Here is a 26,052-nt window from a genome sequence, read left to right on the forward strand (position 1 = left end):
AGAGACAAAGACAGAGAGAGAGAGAGAGAGAGAGAGAGAGAGAGAGAGAGAGAGAGAGAGAGAGAGAGAGAGAGAGAGAGAGAGAGAGAGAGAGAAAAGAACAGGCGAATTAGGAAAGCAAGGGGAGGAAAACATGGTCATCTGTTTCAAAAGAGCTGAAATCTGATCTCTAGGGGGGAGCGGGAGAGAGTCGGAGGTACTGTATATCACATATCATCTCCCTCTGATCGTTCACGCTTTCTAATTACAGAAGGTGAGGAGGGCCATAATTTTATCGTATTTGTTTTGCATCACTGCAAAAATAGAAAATGAGGGTTCGCCAAGCTGCACCAATTTACTTCATTTCGACCTTGATTAAAAGAAAATTAATTGCCACATCTCTCATTATGTTGCAAGCAGCATTTGATGACTCAAATGGAAGGAGAAAAAAAAAACAGAGTCAAAAAACAAGGCTTGCAGGGAGTGTGTGAGCCGAGCTCGACCCTTGTGTTCAGGAGACGGCGCACTCGTCTAATGATGAAAATAAACAGCCCCATCTAAACAGAGCCATCACAAGACAATGTCAAAGATATTCTTAACATCATCGTGTTTTAAATCACAGTGCTGTGGATGGTGAACAAAGACGTCTGGGGAAGTCTGACGTTCTCAAATGTCTGTTTTGCATTGAAGAGCCCTGCCCTGAAGTTTCCTTAATTTATGTTTTAATTTTTGAATAAACACCTACAGTGTTCCACTTGAAATTAAACTGACAAAATTGCCCCAGATTTTTGTTTTCAGAACAACAAAAAACACAAATTTATCTCAGTTCTACCCAAAATGTGCACTCTTTCCGTGTGAAGACCTCAAATCCATGTTGTGTTTCCTCCTCTCCTCCCCCCTCCCTCTCCTCACCCCCTCCCTCTCCTCACCCCCTCCCTCCCTGGAAGCCACCATATGTCTCAATGGATCAACTTTAGAAGTTTTCAGCGAACATGGTGTGTGATTACATGAGAATTTCTCCTAGAGAGGGTCTCCAGGAGGTCTAAAATGCTAAATGCTATTTTAGAAATGAAATCCTCTTTCGGGCGCCTGCACCTGTTTCCCTGAGAGAGTAAAAAGACCAGGCGCCTGGTACACACCAGACCAGGCCTGCCACACACACACACACCTATTTTTGAAATATTTATTAGCTTTTGACACTCTTTAATGTCGAGGGCTGGGACAAAGGGCAGAATGTGCATCTTGTACTTTGTTTGGCAGTACTAACTGTCTTTTCAACTGTACCGGGTCGATTCAGCTGCTTATCTCCAAGTACAGCCACACATGCACTAAACGTGACTGGCTGTAGCACCCAACGGAATTGACCTCAGGGAGGTCGTCCTGACACCAACATTGCTCTCAGGTTTGACTCAATCAACAGAGCTGAAATTAATGTTGTGTTGTTATTGCAAGAGTGTATATTATTACGCATGTTCGAATACCTGTGTGTGTGTGTGTGTGTGTGTGTGTGTGTCTCTCTCTGTGTGTGTGTTTGTTCATGTACTGTATGCACATTTGGGGAGGTCAGCATTTGGCATGCCTCATCAAGTCATCATGGGTGCAATGGAGACGTCTGAATAATTGATCAAAATAATGTAAAGTAATCCAGCAAGCTTTCATTCCTGACTCACCTGGTCCTCAGGTCTGTTTTCTGTACACTGGGGGCAGGGACATTTAAGGACATTCGAGTGACTCGTAGGAGCGCTTTTTACCCACCTTTACCCTCTGTGTGTTTGTGTGTGTGTGTGTGTGTAAACGTCTCTTATTTCTCAGGTGTTCATACCAGAGTTCATTTCAAACCAGTTGTTTATCTCCCACTTGGTCCGATTGTAACCAAAACTACCCATAATTGCACAACCTTTTGAAGAGAAACACGACAGAAAGTTCTCTAGAAGAAGGGAGGGAACCCGTGAAAGAAACTAGACTCTGGAGTTGACATTGTACCTTTAAACAAAACAAAAAACTTCCATTTCACAGCAACAACAGAAAATACCCTTGGAAATAGTGTAACTACAGCTGCAAAGTGTGACGACTGTGTGACTAACCACTCTAACCCTATGCACACACACACACCCTCAGACACACACACATACAAAGACACCCGCCATTCCACCACTGGAATAAATAACTTCATGTCAAAACTTGAAGAACGAAAAAATAAGGTATTGCTCAAACCGTCTGGCAGAGCCCCCTCCCACAAGATCATGTGGCTCGTCGAATAGCAAAGGGACGGGTGGAGTTCTACACTGCGTCACCCCGTTGGTTAGGTATTCATCACCTGATATGGATGTATCCTTGAAAGCCCAGTTGAATATCCCAAACTTCCCTGGTAGGGTCAGAACTCTGACATGACTGTCCCGGATAGCCACACCTGCTGTGCTGGCACAGTGTTCTCGTTTAATATGCTGTCATACTTCAGAGAGTCGACCGTGCTGGTAGAAAAAAGGAACAAAAAACACAGGCACTCAGACAAAAGGGCAACTTCATTCTTAAAACAACTCAACACATGCCACATGTTTGAGCTGACTTTGCCTCGCCAGCTTCGCCTGTTGATCCCTCCCCACTCCCCCTTTACCACTTCTACCCCCTCCCCTCCGCCCCCCCCCGGCCCCAAACTCCCTTTTCACCCCCTTCCCGCCCCCCCTCCACACTATTGAGATAGCACCCACTGAAAGTGTTCAGTTTTAGGACACGGAGAGGTCACACCTGTTGTGGAACTTGATAGAAGGCTTATTTATAAACTTTCTGAGCTCTCGATTCCTCCTACACTGAAAACGCTGACATACAAGAGGGAGTGTAGTGGTGGTTAGGGGGCGGGGGGGGGTATGGGGGGTTGGGTCAGCTGAAATGCTTGTTTATGAACAGAGCAGCAACTGGAAAATCCATAAAACTCTGAAATGAGGAAATTAACAAGCCATCTGATCAGGTTGCTTGGGGGGCATTTGGGCTGAGGGGGCTGGTTTGTGATTTGGAGTATCACATTAAGGGGCAAAGAGAGGGGGGGGGTTCATCGCCAGGCAACAACAGTTCTGGTTCCCTCCGGTTATGACCACAACCATTATCTTGATATTATCTCATTTTGTGAGGTCTGACTTTAGAGGATCAGACAGGACCCCACTACAAAGAAAGATGAAAAAAAAACTAATTGGTTAGCTACAAGCAGCTGTCTCCAATGTGTTTCCCCCCCAAACTATTTTTTTCAAACTATGTATTTTTAACTACTTGTCTATTTCAAAATACATCAAACACTGAATTCCCAAACAACCCCTTCTGACAGCTGCATTGTCTGAACTACAGACGTTTGTGAAAACACTCCTTAAATCATCAGTCCGTTGTGTAAGCAAAGTGACCTTAAACAACGACAGGAGCTGTTGTTGTAATTCGAAGAAAGAAATATACAGGGTGTCTCTCATTCCTCAACGGTTTAGATGCCGAGCTTAGCTCCCCAAAAAAGGCAGAAGGGGTTCTGGGCAGGGGAGAGGATGAGAGGGGGTCTTAATATATTGCCTAAATTTAGGTACTGAGTTATAGCCCAGAGGGTATTTGGAAGGGGCCATGTGACATGAAAAAGTTTTGGAAATGCTGAGTGGATTTGTGGTGTAAGTGGGAATATAGGGCAACAGTGGGGGAGCTCTTACGCGTGACTTGATGGCCGAACAGGTGCAGGAGGACACAGAGTTTCAGATGAAGGTCCAATTTAAAAATATAAAGTTGCTGACTTTTGAAGGCTCCCATGCATTGCTTTTTTTGTGACAGGAATGGGCAGGTATATGTATTGTATTTAAGAACAGGTACTGTATTTTTTTGACCAGTTATCAGGTTCATTGTGAGGATATTTTTCACTGTTTACCTGCATGTTTGAAGAGATCTACTAGTACCTGTACCAATTCAGGAGTCGTATATGAAGCCTTTTAGTTTAAATTGTCATTTTGAAATGCTCGTATCGTGTTAAATCCACAGCAGTCCTATTTGACGGGTCGAAGTTTGTCAATCCAAAACCATCAAAGCAGGAGCCATCAGTTTCAATTCCCCACATCATGCTTTGGTAGAAGAATTAGCAGGAGCACTAATAGACACATCATCATATTCTGCTGAGCCTGTATCATGCAAGATGTAATGTTGTTCCTTTAACATTTACCAGGGTTCAAATCATTCCACACCAGTCAGGAAGTTGTTAGGACTAGATAGCACTCAAGTAAGCAGATACTCCAAACTTTATTAAGGACATCTGGGTATAAAATTAGTCATCTCTGCCAATACACGCCAACCTAACAGGCGAACCATGCGACAAAACGCAATACCAGGCAAATCGATGGCACAATACAGATTGCATTGCTAAGATTCTTCCTCTGACAAGCCAAAGGATAGTTTGGGCTTTAAAAAATAGCGACATCTTTTAAGGTGACCCTCCAGAGTGCTTCTTATAAAATTACAAGAGACAGAAATCCATTTGCCATTGTGCTATATCAGTGAGATTACATTGTTACTTTAGAGCCCAGGTGCAAATTAATTTGGGGTTCGTTTCATGCATTATATAAATGGATGGCAGTAGGAAAATTTAATCCCAGGATTGCACATTTCTATATATTGTTTGATTTCTATAGAGGGTGTTTTGGATCCCTGTGGTTAGGCATCATGGCAACCTTCCAGAGGGAAGAACAATCAGCATGGACTGGTGTCGTCTTACACTGCACGCTTTCAAAAACGAAAGACGTTTGTTATCTTAAGGTATAGATCCTAATCTGAAGTGTCTGTTTTTTTTTGTTTATACCAGGTATAAGTCCCAGGTGTTTGACACTTACATACAATCTATGGGCCTCGTCTTCAGAAAACAACATGCAGACACACAATTAGCATTTTTCATCAGCTACTGATATGCACATGCAAGTCCCATGAGCCCTGGTTAGCGTGGGCAAACACGGTCTGCATTCAACTGATCTGCTTTGTATAACGTCATCCTCACTGATCTTCTTCATGCCACAAACAGATCTGCTTTGAACGCTCTCTCGGTCACTCTGTCCCATAAACCCTTGTCTCATCCAGTCCATCTGCTTCTTACCGCACTCCCAGCCCCTGCCATCACGCGCTCCATGTTATTCTCCATCAGCACCGGTGGCCATCTTTGTTACGTGTACATCTCTATGGCTGTAGCCCAGTGGAACTGGGCTCAGAACCCTGGCACCTGACGTAAGCTACACATATGGGAACCCTGTTCACAAAGTCACCAAGGGGGGGGGGGGGGGGGGGGGGGGGGGGGGCGAGGAGGGTCGGGGTGGGTTGCCAGGTATGAATATTGGAGCACTTCCTACCCCTGTCTGGGGACCCCGGGAGCCATGTGTCGACATGCATCGCACTGTTAGCTACATCGCCTGGTCATATTGGGGACAGGAAAGGAGTAGCGGAACAGAAGCGCTCCAGATGTTCCTCATCACTGGGCCGCTGGGGAACTCTGGTCGTGAATGCGTTACAGACACCTGGCTCGGTGTGCTGAGGCAGGCACAGAGAGGGGCTTCACTGGCGGCCTGGCTAGCTGAGCGTGGGATGGGCCTGGGCCTGGTAGTATACACTGGGAACAGCCTGGTTTCTGGTAGTATACACTGGGAACAGCCTGGTTTCTGGTAGTATACACTGGGAACAGCCTGGTTTCTGGTAGTATACACTGGGAACAGCCTGGTTTCTGGTAGTATACACTGGGAACAGTCTGGTTTCTGGTAGTATACACTGGGAACAGCCTGGTTTCTGGTAGTATACACTGGGAACAGCCTGGTTTCTGGTAGTATACACTGGGAACAGCCTGGTTTCTGGTAGTATACACTGGGAACAGTCTGGTTTCTGGTAGTATACACTGGGAACAGCCTGGTTTCTGGTAGTATACACTGGGAACAGCCTGGTTTCTGGTAGTATACACTGGGAACAGCCTGGTTTCTGGTAGTATACACTGGGAACAGCCTGGTTTCTGGTAGTATACACTGGGAACAGCCTGGTTTCTGGTAGTATACACTGGGAACAGTCTGGTTTCTGGTAGTATACACTAGGAACAGTCTGGGCCTGGTAGTATATATTTACATTTACATGGATTAATTTAGCAGACGCTTTTATCCAAAGCGACTTCCAAGAGGGAGCTTTACAAAAGCGTTGGTCACTGATCATAACAACGAGATAGCCCCAAACATTGCGAGCAGCCAAAACAACCATAAGAGCATGCAGTTAAACAAGTTACAATTAAACAACATGAAACTCAAAAAGTGCAAGAGTGTACCTGTAGAAAAACAATCAACAGTAAAATAGTTCACAGCGGGTACAAGAATTTAAAACTGTTACAACTAACCAACAAGATCAACAAGTCTCTCAATAAGAGTCATTGTGATCCTGGAGGAAACTAACATCAGGTCCAGCCAAGCATTCCCAAGTGCCGTTGTACTCCCGGAACAAGTGCGTCTTGAGCCTTTTCTTGAAGGTGGGGAGACAGTCAGTGTCCCTGATGGAGGTGAGGAGTTGATTCCACCATTGGGGGGCCAGACAGAAGAAGAGCTTGTGTTGGGACCGGGCGCTCTTGAGCGGTGGGACCACCAGACGGTTGTCAGAAGAAGACCGTAGGTGGAGGGTGGGGGTGTAAGGCTGGAAGAGAGACTTGATGTAGTCGGGTGCAGTCCCGTTCACCGCTCGGAGAGTCTTGAATCTGATACGGGCCGTGATGGGAAGCCAGTGGAGGGAGATGAGGAGCGGGGTAACATGGGAGCGTCTGGGTAGATTGAAGACCAGACAGGCCGCCGCGTTCTGAATCCTCTGGAGAGGGCGGGTTGAGCATGCTGGGAGACGAGCAGCGAGCAGCAGTAGTCCAACTTGGAGAGGACAAGTGCTTGGTCTAGCAGCTGGGTGGAGTGCTCAGACAGGTATCTCCTGATCTTACGGATCTTGTAGAGGGTGAATCTACACGACCGGGAGACCGCAGCAATGTGGGCTGTGAGGGAGAGCTCGTCACCCATGGTAACCCCGAGGTTCCAGGCAGAGGATGAAGGGGTCATCGTCGCAGATCCCAGGGTGATTGAGAGATCGTGGTAGATGGAGGGTTTGGCCGGGATGATGAGGAGTTCTGTTTTGGCGACGTTCAGCTGGAGGTGGTGCTCGGTCATCCAGGCACTGGGAAGGCAAAAAAGGTGCTGTGTTGAACCCTTCTGAGGACACAGAACAATATTTGGAAGGAAGGTTCCATGTAGTACCCATTATAGGACCGTGAGGTGTTGGCTGGAACACTTGCCGTTTCTTTTCTGACCTGAAAGAGGTTCTGTATGGAAATAGTTTTACAAACAAACAATGTATTTGTACATTGTAGCCTTCATACCAAGGTTTGGGATAAGTGATACGATTAAGAAGGGCCTTTAGCCATTGTTGGCCAACAAACCTTTCTTTCTACAACAAATGTTTTTTTTTTAATAGATCCATGCTCTCACAGTTTATATCCTGTATTACAGTATCCTTCAGCAGATTATGATAGCTTTTGTTCGATTGTGTTCGGGAAGTTCAAACACTACAGTTTCTGTATGGTAGCCTAGCCTGCGGCTACCGGGGCCTGTCATGTATCCTATATGTGGTCATTCAAGAACGGGAGAAAAACGGTTGTATCAGACGACCATAGTGGTTAACGACAACTTGTTGATATCTTTTGTTTCTGTCTTATGTTAGAAAACATAACATCTTGAATATTTTGCGCCGTGGCCTAGACAACATTTATTTGTTAAATACGGTTACTTTCGATTAATATTTAGCCTAGATGAAGCTTCAAATGCGTCCAGGGCTTTGAGATTCAAGTAAATTGACAGGACAAACCGCACGCGCACGACTCAAGTGGGTCAAAAAGGGACATCGCGCGCTCAATAACACCAATGTTAAATTCTCCTTGACCCGAGGGTCACCCACGAGCAACCCCAAATCGTTTCATATTTTCCCTGCAAGATCAATTGCGGCATAAATTTGGGTTCAATGACAAGAATAATTTAAACCCGATCTATAAACGATAGCATGCAATTCCCTCTGGTGAGTGATGCATAATTCCCTACATTGACTGGGCGATTCTTGCAAAGCTTAGCAAAGAAATCGCGTGTGGTGGGTGCGTTAAACATAATATCCATCAAATGTCTTTGCTGAACAGTAGCCCAAGAAAGAGCAATATGTAGGTGGATAGGCCTTTGTCTGGAGAGTTCAAGTACATATCGAGGAATCGATCTTTTCTGAATTTCTTGCGGCATTTTGCCCAGATCAGCAAAGAGAGGAAGGGTAATTTGTTTAACGTAGTCTACTTGAATAAATAATTTTCAACGCCACGTCCCAAGGATCCCTTTCTCTTACCACCACATTCTCCCTCAGTCAAGTGAAGTGATACCGCGTTCAAACAACATCACAGATGGACGTTATTGGCAAAGGCCGGCTTCTGTAGACTACATGGGTTGTATTCACCTTGATGAAAATACAGTTCAGAAATCGATTGGCAAAGGACTGTAAGCTCTTGCGACAGGCTAACTTAAGCGCATTCTGGAGTTTTCTTTTTGCATCTTGTGATGCAAACAGTAGGCATATCCTACAGTCGAGATAAATAACAGTAATGCAGGCTCTTGATGTAGCGTGACGCAGAATGTAAACTTATAACCTTTCAAATTACGGAGAAAACGTTTTTGTGTGACACCATGCAAACCACTAAGTTCGTAGGCTACAACAAACAACTGCCACGATCAAGAGCCAATGGTCTATGACAGTGCACTCATCCCCCGTTTAAAAATTATGAAATAATAATTGTAATCATAAAAGAGGAAGTTGGTGCATCAATAGCCTTTCCTGTCAGATCCTGGAGTGTACTGGATGAAGACGCGGGAGAACTCCCGCAGCTACATGGGTTATCAGAAAAGGACACCGCCCTACATCTTTTGGGAGCACAGGAAGCCAAGAACATTACCTTGATAGAGCCGTTAATGCCAAATATATGATCACTGTGGAAGCCATTTCCCTATGCTTAGAGGACAAGATTATTCTAGTTCACGCTAATACTGTTTTGCAAAGCATAAAAGCCTTTCACTTGATAAATATTAATTTGAGCCGTCATGATGTATTTGAAAATTCCAGCTAAAATGTCACCACATGGAACATTAATGTAATATTTCAAGGCCTGAGAGCAATACTCATATTGATTGCATTTATTTGACTCTGGGGAGGAGAAATAATTCTTCAGTGTAGAGACACATCTGGTTGCCAAAGATGCGAGGCCGGGAATGAGAAAATGCAAAATAACAATAAAAATAATAGGACTTGTATTTAAATGTATTACCCTGGTGTTGTATTGATAGCAATGGCTTAATACAGAATAGACAGATGCATCTCAGTCTTTTACTGGTATCTTTGAAAGGTTTCATTTTCTGTAAAGTGTTTAATTCTAAACAAGGAGAATCCCCCCTCCTGCCCCTTCCCACCCCCTCCCTCCCTTCCCACCCCCTCCCTCCCTCCCCACCCCTTCCCTCCCCCCTCCTCCCCTTCCCTCCCCCCTCCTCCCCCATCTTCCAATTTCAGGAGGCACACACTCATGTTACACAGGTAAACTGCTAATGCAGAGTCCTTGAAGCTTACCTTTTCGTTATATTGATAAAGTACTGTATTCTTCTAGTGTGTATCAGCACATTGCTGCAATTGCACACACTCTACCTTTCTTGATTTCAGACTTAAAGCAGAGACAGACAAGTTTAAGGATGTCTGTGTCCTAAAAGGATCCTTTCTTTGTCATTAACAATATTGACTATCATTAGGGCAGGCGTCCGTCTGGCTATGTGCAAATGAAACGAAATTCGAGTAACAACACTTTGACCCTGACTCAATATGTCACCATATGCGCCAGCTTATTAATTGTTTAAAAAGATTAGAGCAGCAGAGAGCAGGATTTACATAGAAATGGCCACATATGAAGACATATTTTTGTTAATCTAATTACTGTGCGTAACTCACAATAACCTTGCATACCCTTGCATACCCTAACCGGTTCATTAGAATGGCCACACGAGCTGCCTCCCCTGCCATAGATGTGGTCTCTGAAGAAGACTGCGTTGCTATGCCGTGGCACTCTGTGTCAGTAAGCTGTTGTGGTGTTTTAAAAAGATATCAAGGTTGCATCTCTTAGCCTTTAGTGCAATAAATTATGAAATTACAAATAGGTTTAAGATACTGCTGTGCTAGGCAATGACCCCTTAAAGTTTATTATAGTTGAAGCTGCTAATTTTAGCCTAGCTTGCTGAATGTCATAAATCTGTAACTTTTAGTAGTAATTTGAAATAAATCAGTGCACTTTTCAGTAAAATATAATCCTACAGGCCAACATGGTTGGCAAATAACAAGTAGATTTGGTTATTGTGTTATTATGATATACACTTACATGTGGTAGAAATAAACCTTTCCTCACATGATAGGGCTATGAGTTTAAGGCCCTATATGCATGTTCTAGAAGTTGTTCAATCTTATAGGCTAAGAGAGCTTGCCTTCCTACAGACTAGTTTGAATACAGTACGGCTAAAGCGCCCCCTACTGTTCAACACAAATACAGCAGCTCTCTAACTCTCTACAGTAGAACAGGCCTGTGTCATATTACTGGGCTTGTTCTAAGCTCTGCTTTATTAAAGTCATATTATAGATGTTGTTTCAGGTTCTGCTTTATTAAAATTATAATATAGGTATTGTTTAAGGCAGATAAACATTGATATTGTTACCTCGCAAAAGCTTAAAACCTATTTTGATGTCAATGTGGTTAAGACAAGAAATGTATATTTTTAGGAAATTGAATCAGAGATGTTTGACTCTTCGCAAAGCACTCTCAAAGCATTATCACACGGGGGCTGTTTACATTCTTAAAACCAAGAACCTGAGATCATTTTTGAGAAAATGAAATATAATAGAAATCCTGCCAAGTATATCCTAAATAATAGATTCAGGAAAACCCCAGGCAACACCTTCAAAAGGCAAATACCTTTTTAACACCATCTGTAGCAGACACCTGGGAAAGTGGTCTTTGTGTGTTCAGAGAGTGAGAAGGGAAATCAAGGTTTTGGCACAAACAATATGATCATTTAAATAAGAAATGGATCCCGGCCCCGCTGTTTACTTGACTTCACTTTTAATTCCCAGAACACCTCATGAAAGCGACTCAAAAAGAAGCAGAAAACAGAAAGAGAGAAGATGTTTGTTTGTTTTTCAGGGGTGGGAGACAATCACTTCCGGAATCGGCAGGTTTCAGACCATACGGGCTGAAGGGACCTGGGGCACCAGGAGACCTGGGAGAGGGAGAATAGTCCACGCGCCGTTTGTGAAACTCCGTAGCTCAATGCTCTAGCGGTACGCCTGACACAACAGAGAAAAACCACACAAAACCACAAACACACACGTACGGTATACACACACACACACATCCACCCATACCCACATTCATTTACATCCTACACTGTTTGTAGTGTTACAAAAATCTGGAGTTCCCTTTGTTTTGTCTGTTCTCTCCTCTTTCAAATCTAGCGTCTGAAAGAAAAATTGACACACACAAAAATCACTGTGTAGTGTCGAGTTTACTTCAGCGAGAAGTAACAGTTGTCTCTTTTATTGTAAAAGTTCACTCTGTTCCTGAATAAAACTCAATGACAGAAAATGTGGAGAGTATGGATGCATGAGCCAGTCTCGCACTGTACAAACTGCCAGGCAGCAAAGAGGTGGAACAGTGGCATTAGTATAGCTGCAGTGCTGTGGCAGATGATTTAATGGTTGTCACAGCAGGAATAGAAGTGTTCAGAGACAGGTCTACCGTCCAAGCTAATATTTGTGATAAATCACTGTCATACAGGGGGGGAAATGTAACACTAATAGACAAGGGGAGATCTACTGTTAGCTGTTGTTTTGTTAATGAGCTTATTCTTTTCAGAGGAGCAGTGTCTATCTACAGAGAGGGAGAGAAAGTAATTTTTGATAGGCTTCTTTAAATACTCCTCAGTCTGAAGTTTTAAGTTTCAAGATTAATCGCCATTTGTAACTTGTAGACCTACAGTGCGGTACATTGGATTTCTTGAGCTGTTTCCTCTCAACAGTTTTCACTTCTGGGAATTTAAATCTGAGTAAATTCAAGATTGAAATCCCTGTCTTCATGTTAATGCTACTTACAGTAGCACCACTTTTTAATATCTGTCAAATCTTTTTTATTGTATTTATTCCTGGTATTTCATAAAGTGAATAAGGCCTCAGTGTGGGTTTATGGTTTTTATTTGATATTGTGTTTTTCAGGTCAGAAGATACAGATGTTCCAAAAATCAAATTTCCAGCAAACTCTTTATCCCTCCACTTGCCAGCAGTCTCACAGCTGAACCAGGGAATAAGACAGCGATCCTGTTTGAATTCAGAGTGCTATTGCCAATGTAGATCTACAAATGTGCCTGTAAAAATGAGAGACCACAAAAAAAAGAACAAGTCAATGATCTCACAATTACTTAGTCCCTTTGGCCGTCCACCCAAGCTTTGAGGCGTCTCTTGTGAGCTGGAAGAGTCTCTCTCCATTCAGGAAGAACGTGCCAAGACCACATGATGTTACTCAATCCATTGAGCGTTCACAGTTACAATGCGGCCCATTAACGCTGGCTGGAATGCTCCCGAAAACGTGGAACCCAATCAAAGTCTGATGGCCTAATTTGTCTTGCTGGGGGTCTCTCGCGGTCCTTGGCGTCTGACTAAGACACCGTCCCCCCCCCCCCCACCCCCCTCACCCACCCCCCTCACCACACACACACACACACACCAAACACATTCAGCCCAAGTCCTCGATTGCTTGTTTAACTTGACACATAATTACCGTGGAGATATTTGTGTATTTTGTACGAGTGCCACGGTCTGCACTGTAGCCTGCTGCCAAGTCCTGGCTGTTCCCTCAGCTGGTTCCAGCGCCAGAACCCCTGATTAAAACAAGATGGTTTCATTTGGGCCAGCTTTGGAAGAAATCCCTCCCAGAGATGCTTCTCTCGCTGCCAAATCAAGCGCACTAGAGGGTCTAACTGTGCGCAGCTAGAGTAACATAAAATACACCAAAAATACGGCTTTTTTAATTTTCTCGCACGTCTCACTCAATTAAGGATATGCCATCAAACAATTGATTTGGAAAGGCTGCTGAACGACTCCACGGAGCTCTGCTGTTGGCGGAGAAACAAGCCAAATGAGACAAAGAAGAAGGCTTTCTGGGTGAACGGTGATATATCGCTCTCTCGGAATACTTTGATAGTTAGTGACAGTTGTAATTAAAAGGAAAAAATGCTGGGTGAACTTCAGAGTCTCAGTGACAGGCTGTGATGTCACACTCGTGTGACAGAAATGAGGCTGTGATTGGCCGGCTGAAAGCGCAGTCTACTGTTCCAGGTTTAGACAGTCAGCTTTGACTCACCAGAACAACAGCACTCTGGGGTGACTGGATCTAGGTCAGACAGTCATGGTGTGTCCTAGATAACTAATCAGACTTCAGGTAAGCAATTGATCCTGACTGGGAACAAAACATTGTGTGTTTAAAGTTTTCATCTCATATCAAATACACCTGGTTATTGTAAAAGCAAAATGCCTACAGAAAATTGAAGTTGTCTTTGCAATCGTGGAAAGTAAAAGTCACAAAAAATATATTTTTATGGCTGCTCATGGGTGTGAATGTGAAAGTTTCTGAGCTCTGAATGAGTGAAGTTTATAAAAGTGTGAAAGGTCTACCTTTTCTGAGAAGCATCAGAATATATCACCCATGAATTTTAATTGCAACATTCTATTAACTCCACAGTGTAATTGTGCACAAAGCTTGGCATCTCCACTGACTACACATACAGCAAACGCGCATAATATTCCATTAATCATTGAAATTAATTAACTGGTTGGTGTACATGGTACTTCTGGAGTCTAAAGGGAGTGCTGAGGAGGTACACTCACCACAGGTGTGCAAGGAATTCTGGGAGTTATTTGGAGTATAACCTAGTTTATGGATGGATGAGATTGTGCTAACAACTTGGGCGATTTTTTTTTCTTCCTGTTTGAACATATGATATCATTCTATGGTATCATTAAACATTCGCAAACTCATCAAACATATCTTCTGTATTTTATTTTAGGAATGTTTTTTGTGTTTTCCTACTCAACGTAAAATGTGGCCAAAAATAGCTTTAATACTGTGCCAGCATTCAACATGGCTTATGAATCTTTTTACAAATGAAAAAAAGAACAAAACGTAACTCAGTTTCAGACACTGTGATCTTCCCACATCACCATGTCAACAGCATCAAACAGGAGGTTGACGTTGGGCACATGCACAGTACTGTACACAGTGGTGGAAGACAGGAAGCAGTTTCACCCCCACCCCAGAAAGGAATCCTCGCGAGTGTTCTGAGAACTGCCCTGCTGGGTGGGGGCCGCGGAGGGGACTGGAAACCCTCAGTCAAATAAAACAAAGTGGGCCTGCATCGATGCTCTGTCTTGTTTTATATGAAGGCTTGAAATAAATGAACTTTAGATGGAACCTTGGCAGGGACGTGGGCTATTGATCGATCTGAGAAGGAGCTGAAGTTTAAGGGCATAGCTTTCCTGGGGCTGGGGCTGTAACTAGAGTAATGAAATTGATTGGGCATAGGGAGGGTGACAAGCCAGCGGAGTCAAGCCCTTGATGTAAGGAAACAGGAGTGCCATCTAATTGGGGTGTAATATAGGTCTTTAGAGGACATTAAGCACACTCACAGCAAGAACGGAAGCCATCTCACCCGGGCGTCGCTGATGGTGTTGCCTGGTCATGATCGCTCTGTAACTTTAGTAACTGTGTCTGTGCGGAGGGCGGGGGTCTGGCTGGAGGGGTCCACAACTGGAGGGGTCAGTTTTCCTAAACCTAAGCAACAATTTTTGAGGGATTGGTCCAACTTGAATGGAAGTCTATGGGAGGATGACCAGAGGCATGGCTTTTGAATGGGAGTCAATGGGAGGATGACCAGAGGCATGAGAAGCCAACGCGCCAAAACACGTAAACTAGTCCCTCACTGAGTTTTTCAGAAGTCTCTGTTGTGGGTCTTAGCGAGACTGTGTGAAGTGTCCAGGTGAGGGTCATTAGTTGGTTCTGACAGACGTGCTAGTTTGGAAGCTATGATGCCTGTTGGTGCTGGAATAAACACTGAAACTGAACTTTGGTTCTGACGGAATACATTGAAACGTTCCGGCTCGTTTCCACAGTTGTGCCACACGTGTGCCATCAGTGCCATGTCCTCTCCCCCCCCTCGCTCTCCCCTCGCCTCCCCCTCGCTCCCCCCTCGCTCCCCCCTCGCTCTCCCCTCGCTCCCCCCTCGCTCCCCCCTCGCTCCCCCCTCGCACCCCTTCGCTCCCCCCTCGCTCTCCCCTCGCTCCCCCCTCGCTCCCCCCTCGCTCCCCCCTCGCTCCCCCCTCGCTCCCCCCTCGCACCCCTTCGCCTCCCCCTCGCTCCCCCCATGCTCCCCCTCGCTCCCCCTCGCTCCCCCCTCGCACCCCTTCGCTCCCCCCTCGCTCCCCCCTCGCTCCCCCCTCGCACCCCTTCGCCTCCCCCTCGCTCCCCCCATGCTCCCCCTCGCTCCCCCCATGCTCCCCCCTCGCTCCCCGGTCCGTCCAGTCGCTACTTATCTCCTGGCCTGAACCGTCTCACTCAACGGGATGGCCAGAAGTTACGGTGCATTACAAGCACTTAGTGCAGTGATATCAAGGTTCACCTCTGATTTCCAATCTCGGGCCAGAACAGGGGGCTGGGGGCCCGTCATTAAAAAGCCATTACAAGCCCATATTTCATATTGCAGTCTCTTCCGTGTTTCAAGGTGTTAAAAGCTCAATGTATATTTCCTCTATGTTAAAGCTGTGGGATAGGGAAGTTACACAGGCCCCTCACCAGCAGCCATTGACCTTGGCCCAGACAGCCTTCATTAGCTTTTAGACACTTATCAGTCATAACTGGGTTTGTCCTCTCTGCCACGCTTCCTCCTTCACTTCACTTAGGCTGGCAAATAATGGCTGAAATCCATTTATCTGCCATTTCCAACAAGTGCGTGACATTAACGAATTATCTGCTTTTCGCTAAGTAGGTCCGAGGTACCCTCTGAAGGATTCCTTCACTCTCTACGGTCCAAGGTCGGACCTTTTAGAAACAGATTTTTTATTTATTTTTATTTTTACCTGAACCATTTTATTTCCTGTGAACTAAAATATTAATTTGTCTTTCGCATGCTTGGGTCATACATCTTTTACTTTGTTTTGATAATTTAAGAGCCCCTCCATCTTCAAAACTCACATCCTTAAACCAAGCATTGATTTGTGATGAGTCTTGACTAGTGATTGAATAGATTCTTAGATGTTCTTGAATAAGCATCAAACTTTGGAATAGTATCCAGTATCCTACTTGAAAAAGCTTTCAGGCTGTCTATGTTCCAGTTTGCAGATCACACCAGACCCTCTATCACTGTTGTTGAAACAGTAAGTTCATTTAGCTGAAGTTTTTAAACAAAGCGGGGCTACATGGGGGATTCGAACCTGTGACCTCCTATCCTACAGTGAAATACTCCATAAAAAACTCCACCTTAAACATCTCTATTATAACACGGGCCCATTGTGACACAGAGTTCCACCACCCGCCCTCCGACCTCAAATCTCAACTGAGCTGAGAAGGAAGTGAAATCTCAGCCATGCTCTGCCTGTCTCCCCAACAGAGACACGAGACGCGCAGATTCACCGTCAGAGGAGAGTCGTTTGACCCGAGGAGAACCGTAGTTCTTGACACAGTAAAACTTGTGTTCAGTCTTGATCGGCAGAGGAAATGGAGGCCGGGGGGCGAAATGTGTGTCGTTTCGCGTTTGCCCTGAGTCCTCTTCCCTGCGCGTCAGGACTTGTTCTCTGAACAGCGACGCCTGCTTAGGATGTTAAGCCTCCTCATTCAGGCATTTCTTACAAACCCGATCCTAAAATATTCTGTGTAGCTGATTTCTATTTAAAATGGTCATGATTATTTTATTTTGTAAGATTAATGGAAGTACATTTGGGGTTGAAGGGGGGTGGAGAGACTGGGGCTGGGGGGGGGGGAGGCATTTGCAATTCTTGTTCCCCTGCATGATTACATTAAGAGTGTGTTCTGTCATATTTGATTAATGTACCTTGTTTTCCTTAAAACCGGATTAAAATATAAAAACTGACAGAAATGAGGCTATTACAAAGAATTATCAATTTTTTATAATGTACTCAAAAAAAATGAAAAGGAAGTGCTGTACAAAAGAACTGCTCAGAAATGCAGAGATCAGGATTCTGCAACATTACTAATCAGTGTTTGGCTCCAGAAGCCAGCTTGAACCTCTTTGTTTTAAGGCACTTCACAGGAACACAGACACAATTAGCATGAAAGCCTTTCCAAGTTATGCTTTCATGTCATGAAGCTGGAATGAGAAATGCTGTTGACCACTGTTTGCCAGCTGTACGTGTTGCATTGTGTGTGCATGATACATTTGCGCTAATTGTCCACAAACCTACTCACAACAACGTCTTGGGCACCGCCTGTTTCTCTTCCTCAGAATCTGGCAACCGTGACTGCCTCGGTGTAAGAAAGGCGTGAGTTAAAATGTTCATAACAGCGTCAATATATGTTCACAACAGCCTTTAAAAAAATATCTAGACGTGTGATTATGTTACGTAACATGTGTGAGTTTAATTCATTGAGCTCTCCTGGACTAATGTTTCCTTGTGAGGAATATTCTATTTGTCGACATCATTTAACCTTACGGGGGAGAAAAACTCCTGGAAAAAAAAAGCCCTGCCCAGACTCCTTTATCAATGTCAATAGCCATTTTTGGAACAAAGTATATGTGTACTGGAATAAACGAAGGCCTCCAATTCCGCCATCAGCCATTTAGCCTGACCGTGGGTGACTGTGAATTAAAAAGAGGGCCTTTATGTGCGACCCTGCCGCACCAAAGGCTACAGCCATAACTTATGGAGACAGGGAGCCTATTAGCCGGCTGTGCCAGGCCACCTTTACATAATACCCATCGCTCTGATCACCGAGCGGCAAAGCCACACAAAGTCTACGAGCCCCATAACACGTAAGCAGCGCGTTGTAGAGACACGGCGGTAAAACGTAGATCCAACTGTGATCGTTTGTGATACACAAAGTGAAGTAAGTCAAATTAAAGTCTCGCTGTCTTGTTGATTACCTTACCGACGAAGAGTCGATTCCAGTATTGGTCACGCTCTAGCAAGCTCTCATCTTATAGGATCTGTTTGTGTACGTATACAAAAGACAGCCTATTTCTTATTTGAAATCACATCCACATGTTTGCGAAGGATGCTGGAACAAATAAAAATATCTCTGAAATGCCAATTATTAGTGCTGAACAAGGACATTTTTTATTTATTTTTACCGGGGGTGAGTGAAGACGACAAAGTGTGATTTAGGAACAGTAACCACATGGGCTTGGTGAGAATGATGACGAGTCCTGCGGAAGCTCCAACAGGAAATGTTTGTCAGCTGTTCCCCTGGAGGCGGGTGAAGCCTGTGAGCCGTTGGTCTCTGCCTCCAGTCTGATAGGGCCCATATGGATGCCGGCTTGTGTTCCACCATCCTCTGCTCCACCGCCCAGAGTAGACACTGCTACTCTCTGACTGTGTCACATCTGTATAGGCTCATCCTAGTCTTAGATTTGGAGGCCTAGTACTGTATATGATATTGTTAATACTGTATTTTAATATGATCAAATAACAACAGATGTAAATAATGATGTATGAGGTTTTGAAATGGGGGGGGGGGGTCACAATTACCCCCCAAAAAATGCTAATTGTGCTGACAACAGACATGTTTTTAAATGGTTTCGCTAAACGATATGGACTTAATGATCTCCATATTACACGTCTCCCTAAAAGCCAAAGCCCAGACTGAATTATTGATGGCATCCTATGGACCTCACACACAGTTTCCTCAGACCTCTCAGAGTGTTCTGGTTCATTCATTCACACCAGCTTGAAATGCTGCCTGCCTGCCTTCACTCTCCTTCTTTTACTTTTATCCATTAGCTTTAAACAACAAGTGAACATCACAAGCATAAAAACAAACAGCTTCCAACCCAGGACCATATATAACATACAGCTGTGTTATAGGAACATGTAGCTTGGTGAGGATTGTTAGCATAGCTTTAGGAGGGTCTGAGATCATGGCTTGATGCCTGTGATTTGACCTTTGAAGCCTCGGTTGTTTAGTCAGTGTGGCTCTATTTTCCCTGTTTCTACAGGGAATTTCGGGGGAAAGAAGATGAGCTGGAAAATAATAAATGCTGGAGAAATGATTGCAGGAGGGTATATTTCGAAGTTTAAAAAACAGGAATCTAATTGTGCGGGTCCCCCAGGGGTACTGATACCAGACTACCTCATACAAGGACTACAATATTTCTCAAATGATTTATTGCTGAATTCCAGTCATTTTCAATACATTATAGCTTCTAAATTGTGTTTAAATTGAGTGTAGAGGAGACGAGGCCATTAGGAGATGCAGAAATGATGATTATATTTAAATATTCATGCACTGGGTACCTTATTATTGAATCTGTACACTAACAAAATCAATATTAAGTGCAGTTTGACATGAATTTATTTATGAATTTCGACTTTCTAAGTACTAGTGTTTTTTCACTCAAAAAGACGCGAGGATAATGTGGATAATGTTGTAATGATATGAAAACAAAGTGTCAGGAGGCATTAGCCAGGCAGTTTAGGAACCCGCACTGAAAAACTAGAGCGTCCTTACAGAACTGCTTACCGGGCAGAAATGTCGCTTTTTACAAACATCAGTCATTTTACAGCCCTGTATCACTGGCTGTGGGGTGATAGTTAGAGAAGGATGGAGTCATCCTGTTTGTCCAAATGAGAGCTTCGCAATAAGCCCACTTGTATTAGGGTCTGGGAGCAAGAGCATGTAACGTTTGATTAAAATGGATGTCTTTCTTTATCCCCTACCTGCCCCCCTAACTTGTGTTCTTGCTTTTAGGCCATGTCCTTGTTTAGGGAGCAACACTGCATCCCTGACAGAGTGAAAAAAGCTGAAGAGATGAAGTTCAGTGAGTTGGTTGTTGACCGTGTTTCGATTATACAGCCCACTATGTGTGTCTTACTGCTTGGAGTATGACACACAGTTTATAACAGTTGTAAAGGGAGAGGAATGTTTACAAAAATATCAATATTTGTGTGCAAGTTCTCTTCAATTGAGTCTTTAATTCTATGTGTTCCTTTAAACACACATTTTGTATAAAAATAAAAAAAATAGATAAAGGGGGGGAAAAACAAAATGTGTTGCATCCTCACTCATTCGTATCACGCACAATCGACTGCACTCACTGTGTAAATAACTGGGAATCCTGTAAACGTGGAACTAATTTACATAAGTTATTTTAACAGTTTTTTTGTCCTTTGTTTATAGAAAAGCAAGCAAATGTTAAAAGGCTCTTTATGGGGGTGGGTAAGGAGGGGGGGCGCGTCTCTGGATACAAGACGATGCCGTAAAAACAGGAAGGGACCGAACGGCAAAGCATCAATCTGGAATAAGAGGGGGGAAGCAGTAAATCAGAGAATCACACCCCACCTCCCTTCCTCCACCGCCCCCCGCCCACCCAACCCCACCGGAATACGCCTTTAAAATCATTTAAACAGATTCAGAAAGCCTGATTCCACACTGGTCAGTCTGCAAGCGGCCCTTATAAAGCCTTTATGCATCCTAGATGCAGAAAATAAAACATCCAAACCTCATTGGGAGGTAAACAGCCTGGGCCTGTTTTCTGAGAGCAGGATACCTAAAACACTGCTATCTTTATTGGGATCGCAATATGGAGATTGTTCAGGAAGGATTGCACAGGATGTACATGAACTGGGTTTATGGTTGAACTAATGTGTTTAAAAAAAACTTAGTTTTTCTCATAAGCCACCTACTGCACATCAGTATGAAGGTTTGGGCGACTGAGAGCCGTCTTGGTGCCGTTGTCTAATGTGTAAGAGTTGTGTTTTCAGGGGGTGGGGTGGGGCAGGGAGGGAGGGAGGGAGGGAGGGAGGGAGGGAGGGAGGGAGGGAGGGAGGGAGGGAGGGAGGGAGGGAGGGAGGGAGGGAGGGAGGGAGGGAGGGAGGGAGGGAGGGTCCATCACTCACAATCTCAACCTCTCAACTCTGCCTGTGAGGGTGAAGTGGACGGAGATGTAACTCGGTGTGTCAGCCCGTCCCGTCACGCCTCGTCCTGTCATGGCCGACGCTGAGCAGACAGGGCCGGGGCTGTCCTCTGAACACGCTGCATCCACACGGTCGTCAACACAACAAAACAGTCTCAGCTTGATGCGGGCAGAGACGGACAGACAGACTTTTTAAGGTTTAATCTTTGATTGTAATGACGACAACAATTGTATACAGTACCTATAACATCATGTCTTATTCAACAGCACCTGTTTTTTTTCTGTGTTGTAGCAGTATAAAGTGCAGGAGGAAATGACCTCCAGTTGCTTATGCATCCTGTCAGAGCTGCTAGTCACCGTGGTGGTGAAATCTCAGTATTTAGCCTGAGGGCAGGAGCACTTAGCAGTGAAGGTGTGCAGGGGCCCTGGGTTCTGATGCTTACACTGTCTCACCAACGGACATCTTCTGCTTCATTGACAAAACACGTTACGTCAGAGCGAAAACAAAAATGCTGTGAAAAGGAGAAAGGAACGGAACAGATTGTTTAAATAAAGTTTGAAATATCAGCGATAACAGCCCAAGATCTTGATTAAGATCATATCTTATGCATAGATGTCTTGTTTGTTTAACCTTTGCCATGATTAGATTCTCCTCGGGGGAAATCATGAAATTATGTGTTTGACGATCAGGATTATGCTTCCAAAGAGCAATATTCTGAGGATTATGGTTAACTTGGCACCGATTTAGATAATTTTTTTTGCCTCAGATTCGATGCCCTTTGCCTCTGTTCAGTCACACTGCTGGCCCATCAAGCTGAATGTCTGGCAGCTAAATATTTAATGACTACATACTTGTATATGCACAACAGAAAACCTAGTCCTGAGACAGATTTGGTTTAAATACTACCTCAGGTTGACCAAGTTGGACCATCATTTAGAAACATTTTTACCATGATGCACGTTCAAATCGGCACTGACATTTGGAAATCACAGCTGTCCATGGAGCTTCGTAGCTGCAGAGAGCCAGCCTGTGTTCCAGAAGGTTCCAGTGTTTTCTAGAGCATCACCCGCCTCTGTACCCACTATGTGGCTTCACCATCCCTGTTCACCGAAGCAATGAAATCATAAAAACTGCTCAAGCCAAATGAAAAAGAGCATCATAAAGCTGTGTCACATCAGAGTACACTCTTCTCCTCTCCTCCCTCCATCCTTATCAACATCGCCGTTCGTCTCCTGGCCACATACCTCATCCTGGTCCTCTGGAAACAAAGCATAAAATAGATAGAAAGAGCCACAATCTGTCACTCCGGTAATATAAGATAAAAGTCTTTAAAAGCTAAAGGTCCGGACATTTTTCCTCCCTCAAGCCGGAGTCTTAAAGACTACTCCCCAGGATTAGCAATATAAAGAACTATATATTACTCTCAGAAGAGCTTAGCGAGCAGAATCCAGGGTCCTAAACATAAGTCAATTTATATTAGAATTTCCATACATGCATTTTCTTGTTACCGTCAATATGCAAAAATGGTGCTTACTAACAAATAATGCATAATGTGTTGAAGGCAGAGCATCAATAACGGCATTTGAGCTTTAAAAGAAAATGCAAAAAGGGGCGAGAGTAAAGATGGCCATATAAAATACACAACACATTAAACACGAAAACGTCAAAAATATAAAGCTGGCTCTTTGCTCGGGGGACAGCTAGTCGTTTGTCTCGGGTGGAGAGACTGTAGCTGAAAAGGAAATAAATAGTCTCTGGCCAGAGCTGTTCAGTATTTCACTGACTAACTAAGTCAGCCTTTACAGACCTCTCCCCTCCCTCAGACTGGCAGAGAGACACTCACTGAGAAGAGAGAGAGAGAGGGAGAGAGAGAGAGAGAGAGAGAGAGAGAGAGAGAGAGAGAGAGAGAGAGAGAGAGAGAGAGAGAGAGAGAGAGAGAGAGAGAGAGAGAGAGAGAGAGAGAGAGAGAGAGAGAGAGAGAGAGAGAGAGAGAGAGAGAGAGAGAGAGAGAGAGAGAGAGAGAGAGAGAGAGAGAGAGAGAGAGAGAGAGAGAGAGAGAGAGAGAGAGAGAACCAGAGCGAGTAGAAAAGGAGTAAGAGAAAGACAGAAAGAGTGAGAGAGAAAGAGAAGAAGAGAGAGCGAGCCACTACAGCACAAGTAAAACGACAAGCCTTTAAATATTCCCTCCCTACAAAAATGAGAGGGAAACATCATTCTGAACAGCGAGAGGAACATGTAAAGAGTAGCAGGCTGAGACCGGAGGCCATGCCACGGTGCATGCTGGGATCCAGTCCATATCTTCTAACCCTTGCAGCCAAGTGCGCTCAAAACTCTAAACCTTCTCACAGTACACACACCTCCTTTGGGTTCTCTGCCACACACACCACATAACACATGTTCCTCTCTCTCCACTGGCTCTGAGGGGAGAGGATGTTGTGTACTTTGTGGTGAGGTGTACTGTTGCTTCTGCTGAGTTTGCTCCCACTGGTTTGACATTCAAGATCGCTCAATTATGTATGAACGGCAAGCAATATCCTTTACCATCAGGCCCTGCTGTAACATATTTCATCTCGGAAAGGGTTGCCGAGCACAATCATAGATACCCTCCGTGTAATTACGACTTATTAAAAATGATTCGGAACACATTATCAGTGGATCTGTGGCTCATTGTCAGGGTCCAAACACGGTGAGCTGGATCGGGGCTAGGGGTCGTCAAGGCTGGAATATATTCCTGTCTCAGAAGTGTGACTCGGCTAAATTGATTGAGGTCTTCCTTGATGAAACGCCACCTGGTGTTTTAAACCACCTCTGTCTTTAGCTCTGTTTAATTTACGCTTTCATTTCAGACAACATACAACTTCAACTGGCTTTACTGCATTCAACAGCAACCTAATGCTCGTAGAGAAAGTAAAAACTTAAATATGAATCCCCTTATCAAACAATTCACCACGTCTAGTATAAGAATATAAAGAGACATCTTTTTACGGCATGAAAAACTTCTACCACTTAGCTTGTCACCACTTTTTTCTATGAGAAATTAGACTTTGGGGAAGGCATATTGTTGAAAAGTCATGTTCTGATGTAAGAATGTCTGTTTTGATGCACTTCTAGCTCGTTAGTGCTGCCTATATACATCCCTATAATGAGAAAAACAGCATTGAGCAGAGAAAATACATTTCCAACAGCATGTTTACCCCTCACACAACATGCAGGGATTAAATATGAATGTCTTCCATCCATTATTTCAACCTCCAAATGGCAAAATCTGTATAAAGCTCTTGAGTCTCCGTCTGGGTGAAAATAAATAAATCAAATCAGCACTTGAGCATTTCCTGCTCTTTTTCAGGCTGGGCCGACGAGATGCCGTGTTTGTTGAAGGAGCATCCTGTTCTTGAAACCGTGATGAGCTCTCGGAACATATATAAATAAATAAGAAACTTTTCAATTAGTCTTCACATCTTTAGTGTTAATTCAAATGATTTTGTCACTTTTCCGGGGCGGCGCATGTAATATTTAGATACTTTCCTTGCTTTTCTCTCCCAGGTGACTGCTCTCTCTCTCTGAAATGCTCTCATTTGCCCACCAAGTGTTGTCAGATGTGGTTTTGGTGCGGAGTCTGTAATTACCATGTCACATCAACGCAATGTGGAGCACAAAAGAAGAAGAAAAAACGTTAAAAATTTAGCATTGCAAGACAAATGGAAAAAATGCGCGCTGAAACAAGGAAAAGAAGCGCTACATTCACAGTTTTTCAATTAATAATATATGATTTTCCTGACTAACAACCCCGTTCCGCCTTGTTCTGATGCACTGGACGGCTCTCTGCAATGCTCCATTCTGTTATTTTTAGAGATTTGCTCAAATGGATATGTTGTTGTTTTATGTTACTCCTTCGGCCCAGACGGGCCAGACGGGCTTGTGTGTTCAGAACCTCTCTGCTCTTTACCCCCGAAAAGAATAATTGGGGGTATTTCTCTCCACAGCTGTCCACTTAACATCATATAACACTTTGTTGGGTACACACACTCTCCAGATTGTTTTCACATGGGTCTCCATGGAAATACACGGCTAAAAAGAAGAAGAAGAATAAACCGTTAGATCATTTTGAGTGGATGCTGAAGTTGCATCGCTGGTAACTCTTTGCTCAGCTTCATGTGGTCACTCGGCGCATTTCATAAATGTACTTTACATTTCTACATGCACATATAATGCATGTTTATAAATCATGCATGTGAATGTGCAGCTAAAACAAGCCATTACAAGGCATCCTCGCACTGTGAAGATGGGGAAGTGTTTCTTCTGTACATGTGCCACCTTACAAGATGAAAGCATGGTACTTAAGTAGACACAGCCTTGTGTACATACTGTAGACCTCTTGCGGTTGAATACAGCGAGGACCCTCTCTTGCGAGTGAGTGAACTCATATTGGAATCGTCTGATTCCTTTTCTTCATAACCCTTCCTCACAAAAATCCCCTCGGCTTCTTGAAACTAAGGTTCTTAATTAGATTACTTGGTTGAAGAAAGACTGAGGATAGCGTATCAACACAGCCAGTCTGCCAGCATTCACTTCCAGTTGGTCATGCACACGGTTTACAGCAGTTAGTCCAGCCTTGTTGACACACAAATGGGATAAACAGGCCATACTTGGACGAGCCCACAACTTTGCTTAGAAGAAAATTCTTGAATAATTTTATCATGGCTCTTGCTACTCAGTAATTACTCTTCAAATCATAATGTGTTGTAAAGTGTATTGACCCCATGTAAACTTATATTTACTGTGTTAGAACCATTAATGAAATATATTTTAATTAGTTCTCGT

The sequence above is a fragment of the Hypomesus nipponensis genome, chromosome 18 (genome assembly GCF_054491055.1).
Source record: "Hypomesus nipponensis isolate SF chromosome 18, ASM5449105v1, whole genome shotgun sequence".
NCBI classification, from domain to species: Eukaryota; Metazoa; Chordata; class Actinopteri; order Osmeriformes; family Osmeridae; genus Hypomesus; species Hypomesus nipponensis.